Genomic DNA, 23,157 nt, shown 5'->3' on the forward strand with positions numbered 1-23,157 from the left:
TTTGCTCTTTTGAGAAATGGATTTCAGTGCAGAATTCTGCTGGAGTAGCACTATTAACTGATGCGTTTTGAAAAAAACATGTTTTCCGATTACAGTATCCCTTTAATCATGCATGGTCTAAAGGGAATCTTACCATAAAATAACATCTTAAATGTGCATTCTTTCTTAAAGAAACTTTGTAAATTATCAAAATGTGTTTATGATCTGTATATATACCTATGCTTTTCTAATGCATTGACGCTACTAAGTATAGTTTATGTGTAGTGTGTATCATGCACCGAACATACCTTCATGCATGGCATCTCCATGCTTTTAGGGTAGGGCTAGAAGGGCCAAAATCAGCCTACTGAAAACCATAGGTCAATTTCAGATCCTCTGCCCAAGTGGTATCTTCTTCTTTTGCGTCCTGAACCTTTGTATTGGTTCTGGCACAAAGTCTCAAATTTTTTCCCCAAAATTCACCATGTGTGTTTGCACTGGAGTCAACACAAAAGTTCCATATGTGAAAGAAGAGAATACTGCTCACAGTGAGGGGCTGAAATCAGCCTGCAGTTTTCAGCAGGCAGATTGTGGCCCCGTCTGTCCCTACAGACAAAGGATGTTTAGTGCTTTTATTTAGATACCTTACATACATGGGCTTACAGTCAAAATTTCAAAGAACTACTTGTATTCCTAATTCTTACTGTTGTGTGTATGTTTCATAATGACACTGTTGTACCTTAGGTATGAAAGATCAATGATTAATAACACAAACAAACAGTAGGCCCCAGCAAGAATTTTACTCGCAGTGCTCTAACCACTGAGCTATGGAGCCAGCTATAAGCCTTTAGTTATACGCCAGAGTCTGAGATGTATCTGCTTGTTCTGTATATAGCTTATACTTGCTTAAGGTGGAGGGCCATTTTTAAAGAAGCAAAGGAGAAGCACTGTATTTAAATTTGATGTGAGATATATATAGTCCTCACGGCTCTCCTATTAGGCACTCTACTTCCAAGCCAAGCCTCAGTCTATAAATTGATTGGTTTAGCATAGGGTGTTCGTTCAATGTTCATATAATGACATGGTGACTATGCAAATAGCACAGTTATAGCTATGGCTGTCATATAAATTGGACAGTCTTTATCTATTTTATAGACATGACAGGGTCCTTTCCATAATTGCAGATGGATACCATTTAGAATTCTTAAAAAGACCCAGAACAGATGATTTCATTCTTTCAAGATTATTTCAGGAATATGTTTCAAAGCTCCTTATCAAGGGTACCATCAAGCATGTGCCTCTAAAAGGTGGCTATACACAGGGAGATCCACCCTTTTGGCGATGTCACCAAATGCTTATCTCTTCCCGATATGCAAACATTGAAGTGGGCATATCGGGCTGATCCGATCGTGGGCCCTAAGGCCCAATGATGGGATCAGAATGGAGGCCAAATGGGTGGTCGGATTCAACGAAAAGACTCATAAGTTCAAGATGGAATCTTTGAACACTATAAAAGCAGCAGTTCATCCAGGAGATTTGCTAGCATCCCTCAATCTGAAGGATGCATATCTCCAAATAGCAGTTGCAAGGAAGCATCAGCAGTATCTCAGGTTTGCCTGGCAGGGGCAACATGTTCAATTCTAGTGGCTTCCATTTGGGCTTTCCACATCCCAGAACATTTACGGACACAACAGGTCAGGGCTGGGGAGCTCATGTGAAGGACATATCAGTCTAAGGTTGGTAGAGTTCAGATCTCTCGCATCTGCCATCCAATGTGTTGGAGTTAAGGGCTATCCGGGAGGCTTTGAAGGTCATCAAGCCAGGACTTCTGGGTACGGCAGTAGAGATAAAGTCAGACAATGTGTCAGTGGTATCTTATATCAAGAAACAAGGGGGAACTCACCTCTTGTCTCACCACAAGAGGTGAGACAAGAATTTTCTCCTGGTTATTTCAGCCGTTCAAATTGATGGAGTCTGGAATCATCAAGCTGATGTTCTGAGCAGAACCTTCATGGAGAGGGGGCTCTTCGTTTGCACTAAATGTCACGTCAGTTTCAGCATTTTGTTTCATGGCAGTTCAAAAGAAAAATTAAGATTGAACAATGATGGAAGAATGACATCACTTGAAAAATTAACACGTCTCAATGAGATTTATGGTACCATTGTTGCTGGATCACACTTTGAGATTCAGCTAACACCGACATGAATAAGTAGGTGCTAGCATCAAACTTTTCTACATTTTTCAAGGGATAACATCTACTGGAACACTTGTTTGCTTGTGACACAAGAGGGCAGACACCACCACTTATGAATAAGTGGGTAAACAGTAAGTGAGTAAACAGTTGCTATGATATGATCCTCTTGTATCTAAATTCTTAAAGACAAATAACTAACAAGATTAAATACAGACTCTAGCAAGATTTAACCCCTGGTTTACAAAGCCACTTTTAATCCCGAGCTATGGAGCCTTTAGATCTGCAGATTTTGCCATTGCAAAAAAAATCAAAAAAACATTTTTGTTTCAAAGTTTTGACTTTGTATGCCTTGCTTTGTTCTTCAGCTGTAAAGATCCCTGGCAGAGCATATACTCCGGCAGACAGTACCCCTATTTTGTGCAAAGAAAGGGGATACTTGAACAGTTTAACCGCTTGATATCTATATAGCTATAGTCACAGTTAATTTAAATGAATACAAATGAGTAAGTTACAATATTGCTCTTTATAATCAAATTGAACACCGACTTTTTTTTTTAAAAAAAAGTGATGACCCCGACGTGATTTGAACACGCAACCTTCTGATCTGGAGTCAGACGCGCTACCGTTGCGCCACGAGGTCTGCCTGTGCTATGCTGATCTATGACCCTTCACAGTTGTGTTCATAGGTTATTTCAGTTAAAGGGGTGATTTACCTTTAACTTAATTCCCTGTTCCAGGCAACTTTGCATTTGGTTTTCAGTAAAGGTGAGCTACCCCTTTAATGTTAATGAGATAAGTTATGGCGAGAATAAAAGCGTAATATTTGATTTTTAAAGGATGCAAAAAGTTTGTCATTCATTAGGAATCATTTATAAACAAAAACCTATTTTCAAGATGATGTCAAGTGACATTTTGGGTTCAGAGATCTTGCTATTATTTATAGAGGGGGATATAGGTGGTTCCATGGTGTAATGGTTAGCACTCTGGACTTTGAATCCAGCGATCTGAGTTCAAATCTTGCTGGAACCTTAAGCAGTCTATAGGGAATAGTATTTTCATCACACATGAGAGAGTTCCCCAGAAATGCTACTTTTCTAAAATCCTGAATTATAGATGTTTTAGAATTTTGAACAACATACAGGGTAAATGGCTACATATCAGAAGGAAAGGGAGTTTGCATTCAAGTGTGCATGTGCGAGTATATTATACAATGATATGTTTATGTGATTGCTTTCATATCTCCTAATGTCCAATTGCTTTAGGTTTAGCACTACTACAGACTGTGTAGTTCATAATTGTACTCATTTCTCAACTGAGGACCCTGAATCGGGAGGATATTGAGCAAAGTGGGTGGGGTTAGTGGGAATCTTGGCCTAACTGGCTGTGTCCTTGGTACTTTGAAACAACCAATATCATCTTTCTCCCAGCCTCTCATGAAAGGACGCCTGGTGCTGGTTTAGAGAGGTCGGAGCCTCTCCCAATCTATCAGGAAACAATGTACCAAAAAGACTATTTAAGTGGGGTGAACCCCTGCACTTTTATTCAAGTCAAGTGTAACATTTTGGGGGCTGGTCCCTTCATCAGAGATGCACAACTGCACTTTAATGAGCATTATATAACCCAAAAATGTAACAAGTGAAATTCCACCCCTCCCTGTACAAAATTAGTGAGATCCAATGCAAAAGAAAAAGTCTATTTTAAAAGAGTCCAATTAATAGAGTCCTTTAAATTAAAGTCATTTTCCCAATTTAAGGGATGTGAGTTCTTCTTCCCTTTGTGTTGAAATGCTGGCAAATAGTAAAAAATCAATAATAAAATAACCATTGCTAGAAAGAGTCCATATTCATAACCATTAAAGCATAACAAACATTATAATAGTTTTCCAAAGGATAAAGAACTATCTTCCTCTTTCAAGGAACTGTCCCTGGATAGAATCCTGTTGATTGAAAAAATCTAAAAAACATATATCTGGATGTTAGACAAATATTGCAACAATTCAATACAGTTAGAAACATTATAAATAGCAAAACATATTGAACTCTTCGTTTAACCCTCTAGGTTGTTTAGTCTGTAATAACCATATCCAAAAGCATTTCTCTCCTCTTTTTCTCCTTACCACATCCTTCTAAACACCCCTCAGTTTTTTGTGTGTCCTGGGTAGTTCCATGCTTTTCCTCTTAACCTATGCCCCTGCACAGTAGTTTACTTTTTTACAATACATTACTTGAGTGGAGTAGTCACTGTAAAGTGACCCAGGGACATTTCAGAAGAGAGAAAAAAAAACGTACATATATATTGGCACAGCATTTGATCACCTCCATGCATGACAGGAAGGGGATGTAGCTCAGTGGTAGAGCGCATGCTTTTCATGTATGTGGCCCCGGGTTCAATCTCCATATTTCCTTCCACAAGTGTTTGTTCTATAAGCGGATCAGATTACTTACATTTGCCATCATGTATGGTCTTAAAGGAATCTAACCATAAAATAACACCTTAAATCTACTTGCTTTCTTAAAGAGTTTTTGTAAATTATCAAAATAACTTAATGTTTATGTTTTCTACATAGATCTATGCTTTTGTAATGCATTGCAGCTACTACGTGTAGTGTATGTTGAGTGTGTATCATACACTGAACATACCTTCATGCCTGGTATCTCCATGCTTTTAGGCTAGGGCCAGAAGGGCCAAAATCAGCCTGCTAAGAACCTCAAACAGTATCTTCTTCCTTTTCATTCAGAACCCTTGTGTTAGCTCCGGCACAAATAATCACTGCAGATTTTGGGGTAAAATGCAAAGTCTCACCATAATCCGCCATATGTGTTCACACTGGCATCAACACAAGAGTTCCATATGTGAAAGAAGAAGTGGATACGGCTTGTGGTGCGAGTCTGAAATCACCCTCCAGTTTTCAGCAGGCGGATTTTGGAAATGTCTGTCCCTCGCCTAATAGCACCAATGTTCACAAAGACAAAGTATGGTAAATGACTTTTAGTGCTTTTATTTTGATATGTTACGTACATGGGCTTACAGTTTCAAGAACTACTTGTATTCCTAATTGTCTGTTTCATAATGACACTATTGTTTCATAAGCTCAAATGAACTTGCGACTCCTGGTTTACAAGACCATTGCTCCCTTACCATAGAGCAACGGAGCCAGTTCTATGCAAGTCCTTATGTATTTGACAAGTAAAGTCTCAACACCATCAATGTAACTAAGTCTAAAAAGCCTTTATTTGTATAATTGCTTAGCTCTTAGACAAAGAACAATGTTTCAGGCCCAAACATGGCCTTTTTTCAAGTTACTTAACTACACATAGTCACACAGATTTATACTCACACCTACAGTGTCACCTATGTGCATGTAGAAGAAACCAATTAAAGCAATAATGTTACACATCAACAAAGTGTCCATATGTTTCCTACTGGTTCCATTCATCCAGACTTAATCTTTAATGTTGTGACACAGTATCTGTAAAAACAATATAATTGACTAAATTTTAGAAAAAACAATGATCACAATAGAATTAAAAAGAAGGCCATGATTAAAAAGAATATATCGTTATACTTATTCCCAATTAAGACCATGGGGTTCCAAACTCTCAAGGTGGAGTATCCACATCACTTCCATTTTAAGCAACGTTTTTACACGGTCACAACCATGATGAAATTTGGGTACACTGTACACCACCTGAAGCTTAACTTTTAAACCCCATGGCACGCCTCAGCAAAATGACGACACTGCCTGATCTAATTTTTTCAATTTAACCCCAGCACCAACATTCACAAAAGTATGGTGAATGACATGCTTAGTGCTTTTATTTTGATACCTTACATAAATGGGCTTACAATCAAATTTTACAAGAACTACTTGTATTCCTAATTCTCACTGATGTGTGTCTGTTTCACATAATGACACTATTGAATCTTATATATGAAAGCACAATTATTGTTCACTGACACAGAGAGTAGGCTCCTGTGAGAATAGAACTCATGACTCATGGTTTAGCTATGGATTCCGCTGAAGGCACAAAGATTCACGACTGAGTCTGAGATGGATCTGCTTGTGTTGTATATGGCTAATACTTGCTTAAGATGGGGGCAAATTTCAAAAGTAGCAAAGGAGGAGCACTGTATTTAAATTTGATTTGAGATATACTGTATGAAGTCCCCATGGTTCTCCTATCTTCCAAGCCTCTGTCTATAAATGGATTGGTTTACCATAGGGTGTTCACTGTTCATATATGAATAATGACATGGTGACTATGCAAATAGCACAGTTATAGCTATGGATGTCATATAAATTGGACAGTCTTTATCTATTGTTTAGACAGTATTTTATACTAGATACACATATTATATACTGATCACATTATAGCACATCTAGTGAGTGATTCCCCTATGTTTAGCAATAAGTGTAGCTGTTCGATTGATGGTGGTTTTTCTTTTTTGAAAATGTAGTGTAGTATATAGGCTCTCGAGGGCCACCCCCTTAAAATTTCCACCATAGTCACCAGGTCTGGACTGGGAGTCAAAATAGGCCTTGGCATTCCAAGTTCACAGAGACCCAAATAGTCTTCCACCAGCCCACTAAATAGTGACTGTCTATGGGACCTTACTGCAGCCCCTCTGGAATTTGCCAGAAAACACATATTGCTAGTCCGGGTCTGATAGTCACAGGTCCTCGGGTGCCTATATATCAGGGGTCCCCAACCTTTGGCACCCTTGATCCACTTTTAAATGTAAAAAGAGTTGGAGAGCAACACAAGCTTGAAAAGTACTTGAGGACTGTGATTGGCTATTTGGTAGTACCAATGTACACTGCCAGCCTACAGAAAGCTATCTTTGGCATAACACATGGTGAGCAACATATTTCTTGTGAGCTACTGGTTGGGGATAGGGTTGCCACCTTTTGCAAAAATTTTTACTAGCTGGTGGGGGGTGGGAACAAAAAGGGGCCGGTGCGACTCAAAGGAGGCGTGGCTATGATGTTGAAAAAGGCGGGGCCATGGCACATTGATTTCCAAACAGGACAAAAGCTAAGATAAGCTAAAGTTTACATTGCCGGTAAATTTGTAATACCGGCCTTGACAGATGTTTTACCAGCTAGGCCGGTAAAATTCCAGCCGGGTGGCAACCATAGTTGGCGATCACTAATATCCTGAAGACGGCACGCGGATTGTTGCCGAAACGTTGAATAAACAAACACTTGAAAAATTTTTATTTGATAAGACCTAGGAGTGCGGCTTTTTTTGTATTGGTTATATATATATATATATATATATATATATATATATATATATATATATATATATATATATATATATATATATATATATATATATATATATATATATATATAAATACTGCCCAGACTACACTTCAAATACTAGTTAGAGAAACTTGTAACAGCTGTAAAGGGGCATAGGTCAACCAAAACCATTTATATATTTCATATTGTTTCCATGAAATAAATTCTGATGGGATATACCAAAAGGAGAGATGAGTTATTGCAATCAAACTTTCAGAGGAAAAGACATCTACAAGGAGCCCCTTTCCAAGGGAAACTATAGACATAGAATCCTAGTTCCCCTGTAAAGATGGAATACAACAGTGTAAGTGGCAAAGAAAAATATAAAAGACCTTGTAATTGACATATATTTATACTTACCCACCAAAGACAAATTAAACTTTCTTAAGCATTGGAAGGCACGAACATGAACACCTTTGGAAAAGTGTTTTTAAGGGAAATAAAAAAAAAATTCTGGAAGAAAAATTTGAATATTAACTCACAATGCGCATGCAGCTAGCTCCATAGCTCAGTGGTTAAAGCACTGGTCTTGTAAACCATGGGTCGCGAGTTCAATTCTGCCTGGGTCTTATCTTTGTGTTGTTAATAATTGAGCTTTCATTCGTAAAGCTGGTCATAGATGCAAAGATTAGAGTTGAGGAACCGGGTGCGGAGAGTCCTGACACTTTTTGTCCGGCGGAGATTGGTCGTTTGGTCACTAGGACAAGTTACAAGATTTCTGTCGGCTGTGGGTAATATCTCTGCGAGTATTGCCGATCGTACGATTTTCAGTGGGAGACTGTCACCAGCTTTGCTCGGACATAACTTTCGTACGATTGCTGTCAGGGGCAGAACCAAGATATGAACCTGGATTCAAAGCCCAGAGTGCTAACTATTGCACCATTACACCATCCAAACTGCTTCTGTAAGTAATAGCTACACCTCTGAAACATAGGTTTTTGTTTATAAATGATTCCTAATGAACTTCCTGACAAATGTTTTGCATACTTTACACAGCAAATATGAAACTTTTATTCTCACCATAACTTATCCCATTTATATTATCGGGGCAGTTCACTTTTACTGAAAAGCAATTGCAAACTTGCTTGGAACAGGGCATTCTATAACACTGTAAAACCTTACTTAAAGGTAAAGCACCCCTTAATTGATATAACCAATGACCACAACTGTGAAGGGTAATAGTTTATTGCAGAGCAGTATGACCTCATGGCGCAATGGTAGCGCGTCTGACTCCAGATTCGAAGCGTGTGTGTTCAAATCACGTCGAGGTCAGCATTAGTCTTCAAAAAATGTCAATCTAATTATAAAGATTAATATTATGATCACCTCGTTTGTGTTCATTTAAGTTAATGCTATGACTATAGCTACTTCTAATTAACATTAACAACTAGATATTACTAGATAACAAGCTGGTAAACTGTTCTAGTATCCCCTTTCTTTGCATGAAAAGATTGAGTTAAATAGATCTCTAGGTTTCCTCTCTCTGTTAGCCAGCTTTATGCTGATATATATTTATATATATATATATATATATATATATATATATATATATATATATATATATATATATATATATATATATATATATATATATATATATATATATATATATAGATATAGTCACTGTTAAGTTAAATGAACACAAATGAGTAAGTTACAATATTGTTCTTTATAATCAAATTGAACACCTTTTGAAAACGAAAGCTGACCCCGACTTTTATTTAAAAAAAAAAGTGACCCCGACATGATTTGAACACGCAACCTTCTGATCTGGAGTCAGACACGCTACCGTTGCGCCACAAGGTCTGCCTGCTCCATTCTGATCTATGACCCTTCACAGTTGTGTTCATAGGTTATTTCAGTTAAAGGGGCGATTTACCTTTAACTTAATGCCCTGTTCCAGGCAACTTTGCAATTGGTTTTCAATAAAGGTGAACTACCCCTTTAATGTTAATGAGATAAGTTATCAAATAAGTGTCATATTTGATTTTTAAAGGATGCAAAAAGTTTGTCATTCATTAGGAACCATTTATAAACAAAAATCTATTTTCAAGATGCTGTCAAGTGATGGAGGATTGGTTCAGAGATGTAGCTATTATTTATAAAACAGGTTATAGGTGGTTCCATGGTGTAATGGTTAGCACTCTGGACTTTGAATCCAGTGATCCGAGTTCAAATCTTGGTGGAACCTTAAGCAGTCTATAGGGAATAGTATTTTCATCACACATGAGAGAGTTCCCCAGAAATGCTACTTTTCTAAAATCATGAATTATAGATGTTTTAGAATTTTGAACAACATACAGGCTAAATGGCTACATATCAGAAGGAAAGGGAGTTTGCATTCTAGTGTGCATGTGCAAGTATATTATACAATGATATGTTTATGTGATTGCTTTCATATCTCCTAATGTCCACTTGCTTTAGGTTTAGCACTACTACAGACTGTGTAGTTCATAATTGTACTCATTTCTCAACTGAGGACCCTGAATAGGGAGGATATTGAGCAAAGTGGGTGGGGTTAATGGGAATCTTGGCCTAACTGGCTGTGTCCTTGGTACTTTGAAACAACCAATATCATCTTTCTCCCAGCCTCTCATGAAAGGACGCCTGGTGCTGGTTTAGAGAGGTTGGAGCCTCTCCCAATCTATCAGGAAACAATGTACCAAGCACTCAAAAGACTATAAGACTGCACTTTTATTCAAGTCAAGTGTAACATTTTGGGGGCTGGTCCCTTCATCAGAGATGCACAACTGCACTTTAATGAGCATTATATAACCCAACCAATTAACATAAGTGAAATTCCACCCCTCCGTGTACAAAATTAGTGAGATCTAATGCAAAAGAAAAAGTCTATTTTAAAAGAGTCCAATTAATAGAGTCCTTTAAATTAAAGTCATTTTCCCAATTTAAGGGATGTGAGTTCTTCTTCAAGATCCCTTTGTGTTGAAATGCTGGCAAATAGTAAAAATCAATAATAAAATAACCATTGCTAGAAAGAGTCCATATTCGTAACCATTAAAGCATAACAAACATTATAATAGTTTTCCAAAGGATAAAGAACTATCTTCCTCTTTCAAGGAACTGTCCCTGGATAGAATCCTGTTGATTGAAAAAATCTAAAAAAAGATATATCTGGATGTTAGACAAATATTGCAACAATTCAGTTAGAATTACAGTTAGAAACATTATAAATAGCAAGACATATTGAACTCTTCGTTTAACCCTCTAGGTTGTTTAGTCTGTAATAACCATATCCAAAAGCATTTCTCTCCTCTTTTTCTCCTTACCACATCCTTCTAAACTCCCCTCAGTTTTGTGTGTGTCCTGGGTAGTTCCATGCTTTTCCTCTTAACCTATGCCCCTGCACAGTAGTTTACTTTTTTACAATACATTACTTGAGTGGAGTAGTCAGTGTAAAGTGACCCAGGGACATTTCAGAAGAGAGAAAAAAAAAAGTACGTATATATTGGCACAGCATTTGATCATTTCCATGTACAACAGGAAGGGGATGTAGCTCAGTGGTAGATCGCATGCTTTGCATGTATGAGGTCCTGGGTTCAATCCCTGGCATCTCCAAACTTTCTTCCACAAGTGTTTGTTCTATAAGTGGACCAGATTACTTACATTTGCAAACATGTTACATACATGGGCTTACAGTTAACATTTTCAAGAACTACTTGTATTCCTAATTGTCTGTTTCATAATGACACTATTGTTTCATAAACTCAAATGAACTTGCGACTCCTGGTTTACAAGACCATTGCTCCCTTACCATAAAGCTACGGAGCCAGTTCTATGCACGTCTTTATGTATTTGTAACTAAGTCTAAAAAGCCTTTATTTGTATAATTGCTTAGCTCTTAGACAAAGAACAACGTTTCAGGCCCAAACATGGCCTTTTTTCAAGTTACTTAACTACACATAGTCACACAGATTTATACTCACACCTACAGTGTCACCTATGTGCATGTAGAAGAAACCAATTAAAGCAATAATGTTACACATCAACAAAGTGTCCATATGTTTCCTACTGGTTCCATTCATCCAGACTTAATCTTTAATGTCGTGACACAGTATCTGTAAAAACAATATAATTGACTAAATTTTAGAAAAAACAATGATCACAATCGAATTAAAAAGAAGACCATGATTAAAAAGAATATATAGTAATACTTATTCCCAATTAAGACCATGGGGTTCCAAAGTCTCAAGGTGGAGTATCCACATCACTTCCATTTTAAGCAACATTTTTACACGGTCACAACCATGATGAAATTTGGGTACACTATACACCACCTGAAGCTTAACTTTTAAACCCCATGGAACGCCTCAGCAAAATGACGACACTGCCTGATCTAATTTTTTCAATTTAACCCCAGCACCAACATTCACAAAAGTATGGTGAATGACATGCTTAGTGCTTTTATTTTGATACCTTACATAAATGGGCTTACAGTCAAATTTTACAAGAACTACTTGTATTCCTAATTCTCCCTGATGTGTGTCTGTTTCACATAATGACACTATTGAATCTTATATATGAAAGCACAATTATTGCTCACTAAAAGACAGAGTAGGCTGCTGTGAGAATAGAACTCACGACCCATGGTTTAGCTATGGAGTCAGCTGAAGGCACAAAGATTTACAACTGAGTCTGAGATGTATCTGCTTGTGTTTTATATAGCTAATACTTGCTTTACATGGGGCCATTTCTAAAGTAGCAAAGGAGGAGCACTATATTTAAATTTGTTTTGAGATCTACTGTATGAAGTCCCCATGGTTCTCCTATCTTCCAAGCCTCAGTCTATAAATGGATTGGTTTACCATAGGGTGTTCACTGTTCATATATGAATAATGACATGGTGACTATGCAAATAGCACAGTTATAGCTATGGATGTCTTATACATTGGACAGTCTTTATTTATTGTATAGACAGTATTTTATACTAGACACACATATTATATACTGATCAGACTATAGCACATCTAGTGAGTGATTCCCCTATGTTTAGCAATTAGTGTGGCTGTTCGATTGATGGTGGTTTTTCTTTTTTGAAAATGTAGTGTTGTATATAGGCTCTCGAGGGCCACCCCCTTAAAGTTTCTACCATAGTCACCAGGTCTGGACTGGGAGTCAAAATAGGCCTTGGCATTCCAAGTACACAGAGGCCCAAATAGTCTTCCACCAGCCCACTAAATAGTGACTGTCTATGGGACCTTACTGCAGCCCCTCTGGCATTTGCCAGAACCCACATATTGCCAGTCCGGGCCTGATAGTCACATGTCCTCAGGTGCCTATATTTCAGAGATCCCCAACCTTTGGCACCCTTGATCCACTTTGAAATGTAAAAAGAGTTGGAGAGCAACACAAGCTTGAAAAGTCCTTGAGGGCTGTGATTGGCTATATAGTAGTCCCAATATACACTGCCAGCCTACAGAAAGCTATGTTTGGCATAACACATGGTTTTTATGTAACCAAAACTTGCCTCCAAGCCAGGAATTCAAAAAAAGCATCCACTTTTGACCACTGGGAGCAACATCCAAGGGGTTGGTGAGCAACATATTTGTTGTGAGCTACTGGTTGGGGATAGGGTTGCCACCTTTCGCAAAACATTTTGCCAGCTGGTGGGGCATGGGTACAAAAAGGGGCAGATGTGACTCAAAGGAGGCAGGGCTATGATGTAGAAGAAGGCGGGCCATGGCACAGCAATTTCCAAAAAGGACAAAAGCTAAGATAAGCAAAAGTTTACAGGAGATTGGGGGCGGGCCGAGGGGGTCTTTTTAAGGGTATTGCCGGTAAATTTGTAATACCGGCCATGAAAGGGGTTTTACCGGCTAGGCCGGTAAAATACCGGCCGGGTGGCACCCATAGTTGAGGATCCCTAATATATATATATATATATATATATATATATATATATATATATATATATATAAATACTGCCAAGACTACACTTCAAATACTAGTTAGTGAAACTTGCAACAGCCATGAAGGGGCATAGGTCAACCAAAACCATTTATATATTTCACATTGTTTCCATGAAATAAATTCTGATGGGATGTACTAGAAGTAGAGATGAGTTATTGCAATCAAACTTATTTCAGAGGAAAAGACAGCTGCAAGGAGCCCCTTTCCAAGGGAAACTATAGACATAGAATCCTAGTTCCCCTGTAAAGATGGAATACAACAGAGTAAGTGGCAAAGAAAAAGATAAAAGACCTTATAATTGACATATATTTATACTTACCCACCAAAGACAAATTAAACTTTCTTAAGGATTGGAAGGCACGAACATTTTAACACCTTTGGAAAAGTGTTTTTAAGGGAAATGAAAAAAATTCTGGGAGCAAAATTTGAATATTAACTCACTAGAAAGACATTTTTAAATTTAAAATTATTATTAAAAGGGATGTGGACATTGTCATAAAGGACAAATCTGCATACCTCAAAAGGAGTGTTCCCCTTCTACAAGTTTGACAATAAATAGATTTGCCTGTTAAAATATGATTTACAGTTTGCAGCATTTTCAATTGATCCACCTGAAAAGAAAGCGTTAAATAGATTTCTAGGTTCTGTTTCTCTGTTGGCCAGCTCTATGCTGATGATACATATAACAATGTGCATGCAGCTGGCTCCATAGCTCAGTGGTTAAAGCACTGGTCTTGTAAACCACGGGTCGCGAGTTCAATTCTGCCTAGGTCTTATCTTTGTGTTGTTAATAATTGAGCTTTCATTCGTAAACCTGGCCATAGATGCAAAGATTAGATCGTACGAGTCGAGGAATTGGACCGGTTGCGGAGAGTCCTGACACTTTTTTTTTTCAATTGGAGATTGGTCGTTTGGTCAATAGGACAGGTTACAAGATTTCTGTCAACTGTGGGTAATATCTCTGCGAGTATTGCCGATCGTACGATTTTCAGTGGGAGACTGTCACCTGCTTTGCTCGGACATAACTTTCGTACGATTGCTGTCAGGGGCAGAACCAAGATATGAACCTGGATTCAAAGCCCAGAGTGCTAACTATTACATTTACACCATCCAAAATGCTTCTGTTAGCAATAGCTACACCTCTGAAACAGTGCTCAGTCAAGAGACATCATCTTAAAAATAGGTTTTTGTTTATAAATGATTCCTAATGAACTTCCTGACAAATGTTTTGCATACTTTACACATCAAATATGAAACTTTTATTCTCACCATAACTTATCCCATTTATATTATCGGGGCAGTTCACTTTTACTGAAAAGCAATTGCAAACTTGCTTGGAACAGGGCATTCTATAACACTGTAAAACCTTACTTAAAGGTAAAGCACCCCTTAATTGATATAACCAATGACCACAACTGTGAAGGGTAATAGTTTCTTGCAGAGCAGTATGACCTCATGGCGCAATGGTAGCGCGTCTGACTCCAGATCAGAAGCGTGTGTGTTCAAATCACGTCGAGGTCAGCATTAGTCTTCAAAAAATGTCAATCTAATTATAAAGATTAATATTATGATCACCTCGTTTGTGTTCATTTAAGTTAATGCTATGACTATAGCTACTTCTAATTAACATTAACAACTAGATATTACTAGATAACAAGCTGGTAAACTGTTCTAGTATCCCCTTTCTTTGCATGAAAAGATTGAGTTAAATAGATCTCTAGGTTTCCTCTCTCTGTTAGCCAGCTTTATGCTGATATATATTTATATATATATATATATATATATATATATATATATATATATATATATATATATATATATATATATATATATATATATATATATATATAGATATAGTCACTGTTAAGTTAAATGAACACAAATGAGTAAGTTACAATATTGTTCTTTATAATCAAATTGAACACCTTTTGAAAACGAAAGCTGACCCCGACTTTTATTTAAAAAAAAAAAAGTGACCCCGACGTGATTTGAACACGCAACCTTCTGATCTGGAGTCAGACGCGCTACCGTTGCGCCACGAGGTCTGCCTGCTCCAGTCTGATCTATGACCCTTCACAGTTGTGTTCATAGGTTATTTCAGTTAAAGGGGCGATTTACCTTTAACTTAATGCCCTGTTCCAGGCAACTTTGCAATTGGTTTTCAATAAAGGTGAACTACCCCTTTAATGTTAATGAGATAAGTTATCAAATAAGTGTCATATTTGATTTTTAAAGGATGCAAAAAGTTTGTCATTCATTAGGAACCATTTATAAACAAAAATCTATTTTCAAGATGATGTTAAGTGATGGAGGATTGGTTCAGAGATGTAGCTATTATTTATAAAATAGGTCATAGGTGGTTCCATGGTGTAATGGTTAGCACTCTGGACTTTGAATCCAGTGATCTGAGTTCAAATCTTGGTGGAACCTTAAGTAGTCTATAGGGAATAGTATTTTCATCACACATGAGAGAGTTCCCCAGAAATGCTACTTTTCTAAAATCATGAATTATAGATGTTTTAGGATTTTGAACAACAAAACCATTTATATATTTCACATTGTTTCCATGAAATAAATTCTGATGGGATAAACTAGAAGTAGAGATGAGTTATTGCAATCAAACTTATTTGAAAGGAAAAGACAGCTGCAAGGAGCCCCTTTCCAAGGGAAACTATAGACATAGAATCCTAGTTCCCCTGTAAAGATGGAATACAACAGAGTAAGTGGCAAAGAAAAAGATAAAAGACCTTATAATTGACATATATTTATACTTACCCACCAAAGACAAATTAAACTTTCTTAAGGATTGGAAGGCACGAACATTTTAACACCTTTGGAAAAGTGTTTTTAAGGGAAATAAAAAAAATTCTGGGAGCAAAATTTGAATATTAACTCACTAGAAAGACATTTTTAAATTTAAAAAGTCCTTTATTATTTTTAAAAGGGATGTGGGCATTGTCATAAAGGACAAATCTGTATAGCTCAAAAGGATTGTTCCCCTTCTACAAGTTTGACAATAAATAGATTTGATTGTTAAAATATGATTTACAGTTTGCAGCATTTTCAATTGATCCACCCGAAAAGAAAGCGTTAAATAGATTTCTAGGTTCTGTTTCTCTGTTGACCAGCTCTATGCTGATGATACATTTACAAAAGTCCCTGCCGCTGGCTCCATAGCTCAGTGGTTAGAGCACTGGACTTGTAAACCAGGGGTCGCGAGTTCAGTTCTCGCTGGGGCCTATCCTTTGTGTTGTTAATAATTGAGCTTTCATTTGTAAAGCTGGCCATAGATGCAAAGATTAGATCGTACGAGTCGAGGAACCGACTGGGTGCGGAGAGTCCTGACACTTTTCGTCCGGCGGAGATTGGTCGTTTGGTCAATAGGACAGGTTAAAAGATTTCTGTCGGCTGTGGGTAATATCTCTGCGTGTATTGCTCGGACATAACTTTCGTACGATTGCTGTCAGGGGCAGAACCAAGATATGAACTTGGATCCCTGGATTCAAAGCCCAGAGTGCTAACTATTACACCATTCAAAATTCTTCTGTTAGTAATAGCTACACCTCTGAAACAGTGCTCAGTCAAGAGACATCATCTTAAAAATAGGTTTTTGTTTATAAATGATTCCTAATGAACTTCCTGACAAATGTTTTGCATACTTTACACATCAAATATGACACTTTTATTCTCACCATAACTTATCCCATTTATATTAAAGGGGCAGTTCACTTTTACTGAAAAGCAATTGCAAACTTGCTTGGAACAGGACATTCTATAACACTGTAAAACCTTACTTAAAGGTAAAACACCCCTTAATTAATATAACCTATGACCACAACTGTGAAGGGTAATAGTTTATTACAGAGTAATACGACCTCGTGGCGCAACGGTAGGGCGACTGACCCCTTTAATGTTAATGAGAAAAGTTATGGCGAGAATAAAAGTGTCATATTTGATTTTTAAAGCAGGCAAAAAGTTTGTCATTCATTAGAAACCATTTATCAACAAAAATCAATTTTCAAGATGATGTCAAGTGATGGAGGATTGGTTCAGAGATGTAGCTATGATTTATAATATCGCTTAAAGGTGGTTACATGGTGTAATGGTTAGCACTCTGGACTTTGAATCCAGTGATCCGAGTTCAAATCTCGGTGGAACCTTAAGCAGTCTGTAGGGAATAGTATTTTCATCACACATGAGAGAGTTCCCCAGAAATGCTGCTTTTCTAAATCATGAATTACAGATGTTTTAGGATTTTGAACAACATACAGGCTAAATGGCTACATATCAGAAGGAAAGGGATTTTGCATTCAAGTGTGCATGAGCAAGTTTACTAAACAATGATATGTTTATGTGAATGTTTTCATATCTCCTAATGTCCAATTCCTTTAGGTTTAGCACTACTACAGACTGTGTAGTTCATAATTGTACTCATTTCTCAACTGAGGACCCTGAATAGGGAGGATATTGAGCAAAGTGGGTGGGGTTAATGGGAATCTTGGCCTAAATTGCTGTGTCCTTGGTACTTTGAAACAACCAATATCCTCTTTCTCCCAGCCTCTCATGAAAGGACGCCTGGTGCTGGTTTAGAGAGGTCGGAGCCTCTCCCAATCTATCAGGAAACAATGTACCAAAAAGACTATTTAAGTGGGGTGAACCCCTGCACATTTAAGTGGGGTGAACCCCTGCACTTTTCTTCAAGTCAAGTGTAACATTTTGGGGGCTGGTCCCTTCATCAGAGATGCACAACTGCACTTTAATGAGCATTATATAACCCAACCAATTAACATAAGTGAAATTCCACCCCTCCGTGTACAAAATTAGTGAGATCCAATGCAAAAGAAAAAGTCTATTTTAAAAGAGTCCAATTAATAGAGTCCTTTAAATTAAAGTCATTTTTCCAATTTAAGGGATGTGAGTTCTTCTTCAAGATCCCTTTGTGTTGAAATGCTGGCAAATAGTAAAAATCAATAATAAAATAACCATTGCTAGAAAGAGTCCATATTCGTAACCATTAAAGCATAACAAACATTATAATAGTTTTCCAAAGGATAAAGAACTATCTTCCTCTTTCAAGGAACTGTCCCTGGATAGAATCCTGTTGATTGAAAAAATCTAAAAAAGATATATCTGGATGTTAGACAAATATTGCAACAATTCAATACAGTTAGAAACATTATAAATAGCAAAACATATTGAACTCTTCGTTTAACCCTCTAGGTTGTTTAGTCTGTAATAACCATATCCAAAAGCATTTCTCTCCTCTTTTTCTCCTTACCACATCCTTCTAAACACCCCTCAGTTTTTTGTGTGTCCTGGGTAGTTCCATGCTTTTCCTCTTAACCTATGCCCCTGCACAGTAGTTTACTTTTTTACAATACATTACTTGAGTGGAGTAGTCAGTGTAAAGTGACCCAGGGACATTTCAGAAGAGAGAAAAAATAAAAGGTACATAAATATTGGCACAGCATTTGATCATTTCCATGCATGACTTGAAGGGGATGTAGCTCAGTGGTAGAGCGCATGCTTCGCATGTATGAGGCCCCGGGTTCAATCCCCGGCATCTCCAAACTTTCTTCCACAAGTGTTTGTTCTATAAGCGGACCAGATTACTTACATTTGCCATCATGTATGGTCTTAAAGGAATTTATGTACGTCTTAAAGGAATCTACAAAAAACTAGCTACTCAGCTGCTGCAATCTATACAGGCCTGTCAAAAAAGGGCCAAAAATGCTGGAATATAGCCCCCAACTCCAAAGGGCCCTAAATCAAAAATTCAAAAATATATTCCCAGTCAATACTCTCAAAGTTAAAAATTCACTCTTTATTTATCATAAATATTAAAAAGTAGGCATACAGACCAATTGATGCTCTGTGGGTGCGAAACGCGTAAGGCGGAGCATCAATTGGTCTGTATGCCTACTTTTTAATATTTATGATAAATAAAGAGGGACTTTTTAACTTTGAGAGTATTGACTGGGAATATATTTTTGAATTTTTGACTTAAAGGAATCTAACCATAAAATAACACCTTAAATCTACTTGCTTTCTTAAAGAGCCTTTGTAAATTATCAAAATAACTTACTGTTTATGTTTTCTACATATATCTATGCTTTTCTAATGCATTGCAGCTACTACATGTATGTTCAGTGTGTATCCCCCTATACATTAAAAACGATTTGCACAAGGGCCCCCCATAGAAGTTTCTACAATAACAATGGTGGTCAGGGGAACCATAGAATATTTAAAAAAAATTGGTGGCCAGGGGTTTAATAAAATTTAAAAAAAAAATTGGTGTGGAACTTACATGCTGGAAAGAGAGGCTCCCAGTGCCAATGTTAGAGTAGCTGAGTCTTCTTCACAGCTGGAGTCACAGGGTTAAAAGTTTCCCCCTCCCTCCCTCCCTGCTTCTCCACTCCCACGTCAGCCTCATCCTCGGCAGCAGCAGCACGGGAAGAACTGGAGAGAATGTAGGTGCCTCGCAGAGCTTAGCCATCCGCGAAGTGAGTAGCATGAGCAGCAACAGCCATTCTAAGCACGGCTTTGGGTATTTAAGTCTAGCTTTGGGTTCAGCGGTGCTGCAGCACATGAACTTCACCGCTAGGGGGGGCCGGCTTATTTGAAAAATGTAACACAGCCGGGCCCCCCTTCAGGCCCGGGAATGGTACAACGGTTCCCCCTGTGCCCCCCTGATGGTGGCCCTGAGCAGCAATGTTCACAAAAACAAAGTAGGGTAAATTACTTTTAGTGCTTTTATTTTGATATGTTACGTACAAGGGCTTACAGTTAACATTTTCAAGAACTACTTGTATTCCTAATTGTCTGTTTCATAATGACACTATTGTTTCATAAACTCAAATGAACTTGTGACTCCTGGTTTACAAGACAATTGCTCCCTTACCATAAAGCTACGGAGCCAGTTCTATGCACGTCTTTATGTATTTGATAAAGTCTCAACACCATCAATGTAACTAAGTCTAAAAAGCCTTTATTTGTTTAATTGCTTAGCTCTTAGACAAAGAACAACGTTTCAGGCCCAAACATGGCCTTTTTTCAAGTTACTTAACTACACAAAGTCACACAGATTTATACTCACACCTACAGTGTCACCTATGTGCATGTGGAAGAAACCAATTAAAGCAATAATGTTACACATCAACAAAGTGTCCATATGTTTCCTACTGGTTCCATTCATCCAGACTTAATCTTTAATGTCGTGACACAGTATCTGTAAAAACAATATAATTGACTAAATTTTAGTAAAAACAATGATCACAATCGAATTAAAAAGAAGACCAGGATTAAAAAGAATATATTGTAATACTTATTCACAATTAAGACCATGGGGTTCCAAAGTCTCAAGGTGGAGTATCCACATCACTTCCATTTTAAGCAACATTTTTACACGGTCACAACCATGATGACATTTGGGTACACTATACACCACCTGAAGCTTAACTTTTAAACCCCATGGAACGCCTCAGCAAAATGACGACACTGCCTGATCTAATTTTTTCAATTTAACCCCAGCACCAACATTCACAAAAGTATGGTGAATGACATGCTTAGTGCTTTTATTTTGATACCTTACATAAATGGGCTTACAATCAAATTTTACAAGAACTACTTGTATTCCTAATTCTCCCTGATGTGTGTCTGTTTCACATAATGACACTATTGAATCTTATATATGAAAGCACAATTATTGCTCACTAACACCGAGAGTAGGCTCCTGTGAGAATAGAACTCACGACCCATGGTTTAGCTATGGAGTCAGCTGAAGGCACAAAGATTTACAACTGAGTCTGAGATGTATCTGCTTGTGTTTTATATAGCTAATACTTGCTTTACATGGGGCCATTTCGAAAGTAGCAAAGGAGGAGCACTGTATTTAAATTTGATTTGAGGTATACTGTATAAAGTCCCCACGGTTCTCCTATCTTCCAAGCCTCTGTCTATAAATGGATTGGTTTAGAATAGGGTGTTCACTGTTCATATATGAATAATGACATGGTGACTATGCAAATAGCACAGTTATAGCTATGGGTGTCATATAAATTGGGCAGTCTTTTTCTATTGTATAGACAGTATTTTATACTAGACACACATATTATATACTGATCACATTATAGCACATCTAGTGAGTGATTCCCCTATGTTTAGCAATAAGTGTGGCTGTTCGATTGATGGTGGTTTTTCTTTTTTGAAAATGTAGTCAAGTATATAGGCTCTCGAGGGCCACCCCCTAAAAATTTCCACCATAGTCACCAGGTCTGGACTGGGAGTCAAAATAGGCCTTGGCATTCCAAGTACACAGAGACCCAAATAGTCTTCCACCAGCCCACTAAATAGTGACTGTCTATGGGACCTTACTGCAGCCCCTCTGTCATTTGCCAGAACACACGTATTGCTAGTCCGGGCCTTAAAGTCACAGGTCCTCTATATATCAGGGCTCCCCAACCTTTGGCACCCTTGATCCACTTTTAAATGTAAAAAGAGTTGGAGAGCAACACAAGCTTGAAAAGCCCTTGAGGGCTGTGATTGGCTCTTTGGATGTCCCAATGTACACTGCCAGCCTAAAGAAAGCTATGTTTGGCATAACACATGGCGGGGGCCATGGCACAGCGATTTCCAAACAGGACAAAAGCTAAGATAAGCTAAAGTTTACAGGAGATTGGGGGCGGGCCAAGGGGTCTTTTTAAGGGTATTACAAATTTACTGGCAGCTACATTGCCGGTAAATTTGTAATACCGGCCTTGACAGGTGTTTTACCGGCTAGGCCGGTAAAATACCGGCCGGGTGGCACCCATAGTTGAGGATCACTAATATATATAAATACTGCCCAGTCTACACTTCAAATACTAGTTAGTGAAACTTGCAAAAGCCATGAAGGGGCATAGGTCAACCAAAACCATTTATATATTTCACATTGTTTCCATGAAATAAATTCTGATGGGATATACTAGAAGTAGAGATGAGTTATTGCAATCAAACTTATTTCAGAGGAAAAGACAGCTGCAAAGAGCCCCTTTCCAAGGGAAACTATAGACATAGAATCCTAGAATTCCCCTGTAAGGATAGAATACAACAGAGTAAGTGGCAAAGAAAAAGATAAAAGACCTTACTGTAAAGGGGCATAGGGGCCTAGCCGGTAAAACATCTGTCAAGGCCGGTATTACAAATTTACCGGCAATGTAGTTGCCCCCAATCTCCTGTAAACTTTAGCTTATCTTAGCTTTTGTCCTGTTTGGAAATCGATGTGCCGTGGCCCCGCCTTTTTCAACATCATAGCCCCGCCTCCTTTGAGTCACACCCGCCCCTTTTTGTACCCACCCCCCACCAGCTGGTAAAAAATTTTCCGAAAGGTGGCAACCCTATCCCCAACCAGTAGCTCACAAGAAATATGTTGCTCACCAACCCCTTGGATGTTGCTCCCAGTGGCCAAAAGTGGGTGCTTTTTTGAATTTTTGAATTTCTGGCTTGGAGGCAAGTTTTGGTTACATAAAAACCATGTGTTATGCCAAACATAGCTTTCTGTAGGCTGGCAGTGTACATTGGGACTACCAAATAGCCAATCACAGCCCTCAAGGACTTTTCAAGCTTGTGTTGCTCTCCAACTCTTTTTACATTTAAAAGTGGATCAAGGGTGCCAAAGGTTGGAGACCCCTGATATATAGGCACCCGAGGACCTGTGACTATCAGGCCCAGACTAGCAATATGTGTGTTCTGGCAAATGCCAGAGGGGCT

The 23,157-nt window shown here is 38.0% G+C and overlaps 11 non-coding genes across 11 annotated transcripts; 8 read left to right on the plus strand and 3 right to left on the minus strand.

Annotated features, from left to right (window-relative positions):
* Window positions 1–2,742: 2,742 nt before the first annotated feature.
* On the minus strand, window positions 2,743–2,814 carry trnaw-cca. The gene has a single exon. It is a non-coding gene; the product is annotated as a tRNA-Trp (tRNA).
* Window positions 2,815–3,131: 317 nt separating this feature from the next.
* On the plus strand, window positions 3,132–3,203 carry trnaq-uug. Its single transcript has one exon. It is a non-coding gene; the product is annotated as a tRNA-Gln (tRNA).
* Window positions 3,204–9,216: 6,013 nt separating this feature from the next.
* trnaw-cca lies at window positions 9,217–9,288 on the minus strand. Its single transcript has one exon. It is a non-coding gene; the product is annotated as a tRNA-Trp (tRNA).
* Window positions 9,289–9,601: 313 nt separating this feature from the next.
* trnaq-uug lies at window positions 9,602–9,673 on the plus strand. The gene has a single exon. It is a non-coding gene; the product is annotated as a tRNA-Gln (tRNA).
* Window positions 9,674–10,986: 1,313 nt separating this feature from the next.
* Window positions 10,987–11,058, plus strand: trnaa-ugc. The gene has a single exon. It is a non-coding gene; the product is annotated as a tRNA-Ala (tRNA).
* A 3,801-nt stretch (window positions 11,059–14,859) lies between these two features.
* trnaw-cca lies at window positions 14,860–14,931 on the plus strand. The gene has a single exon. It is a non-coding gene; the product is annotated as a tRNA-Trp (tRNA).
* Window positions 14,932–15,383: 452 nt separating this feature from the next.
* On the minus strand, window positions 15,384–15,455 carry trnaw-cca. The gene has a single exon. It is a non-coding gene; the product is annotated as a tRNA-Trp (tRNA).
* Window positions 15,456–15,768: 313 nt separating this feature from the next.
* On the plus strand, window positions 15,769–15,840 carry trnaq-uug. Its single transcript has one exon. It is a non-coding gene; the product is annotated as a tRNA-Gln (tRNA).
* Window positions 15,841–16,577: 737 nt separating this feature from the next.
* Window positions 16,578–16,650, plus strand: trnat-ugu. The gene has a single exon. It is a non-coding gene; the product is annotated as a tRNA-Thr (tRNA).
* Window positions 16,651–17,498: 848 nt separating this feature from the next.
* Window positions 17,499–17,570, plus strand: trnaq-uug. Its single transcript has one exon. It is a non-coding gene; the product is annotated as a tRNA-Gln (tRNA).
* A 1,337-nt stretch (window positions 17,571–18,907) lies between these two features.
* trnaa-cgc lies at window positions 18,908–18,979 on the plus strand. The gene has a single exon. It is a non-coding gene; the product is annotated as a tRNA-Ala (tRNA).
* Window positions 18,980–23,157: the final 4,178 nt, after the last annotated feature.

The sequence above is a fragment of the Xenopus laevis genome, chromosome 4L, assembly GCF_017654675.1.
Source record: "Xenopus laevis strain J_2021 chromosome 4L, Xenopus_laevis_v10.1, whole genome shotgun sequence".
Taxonomy (NCBI): domain Eukaryota; kingdom Metazoa; phylum Chordata; class Amphibia; order Anura; family Pipidae; genus Xenopus; species Xenopus laevis.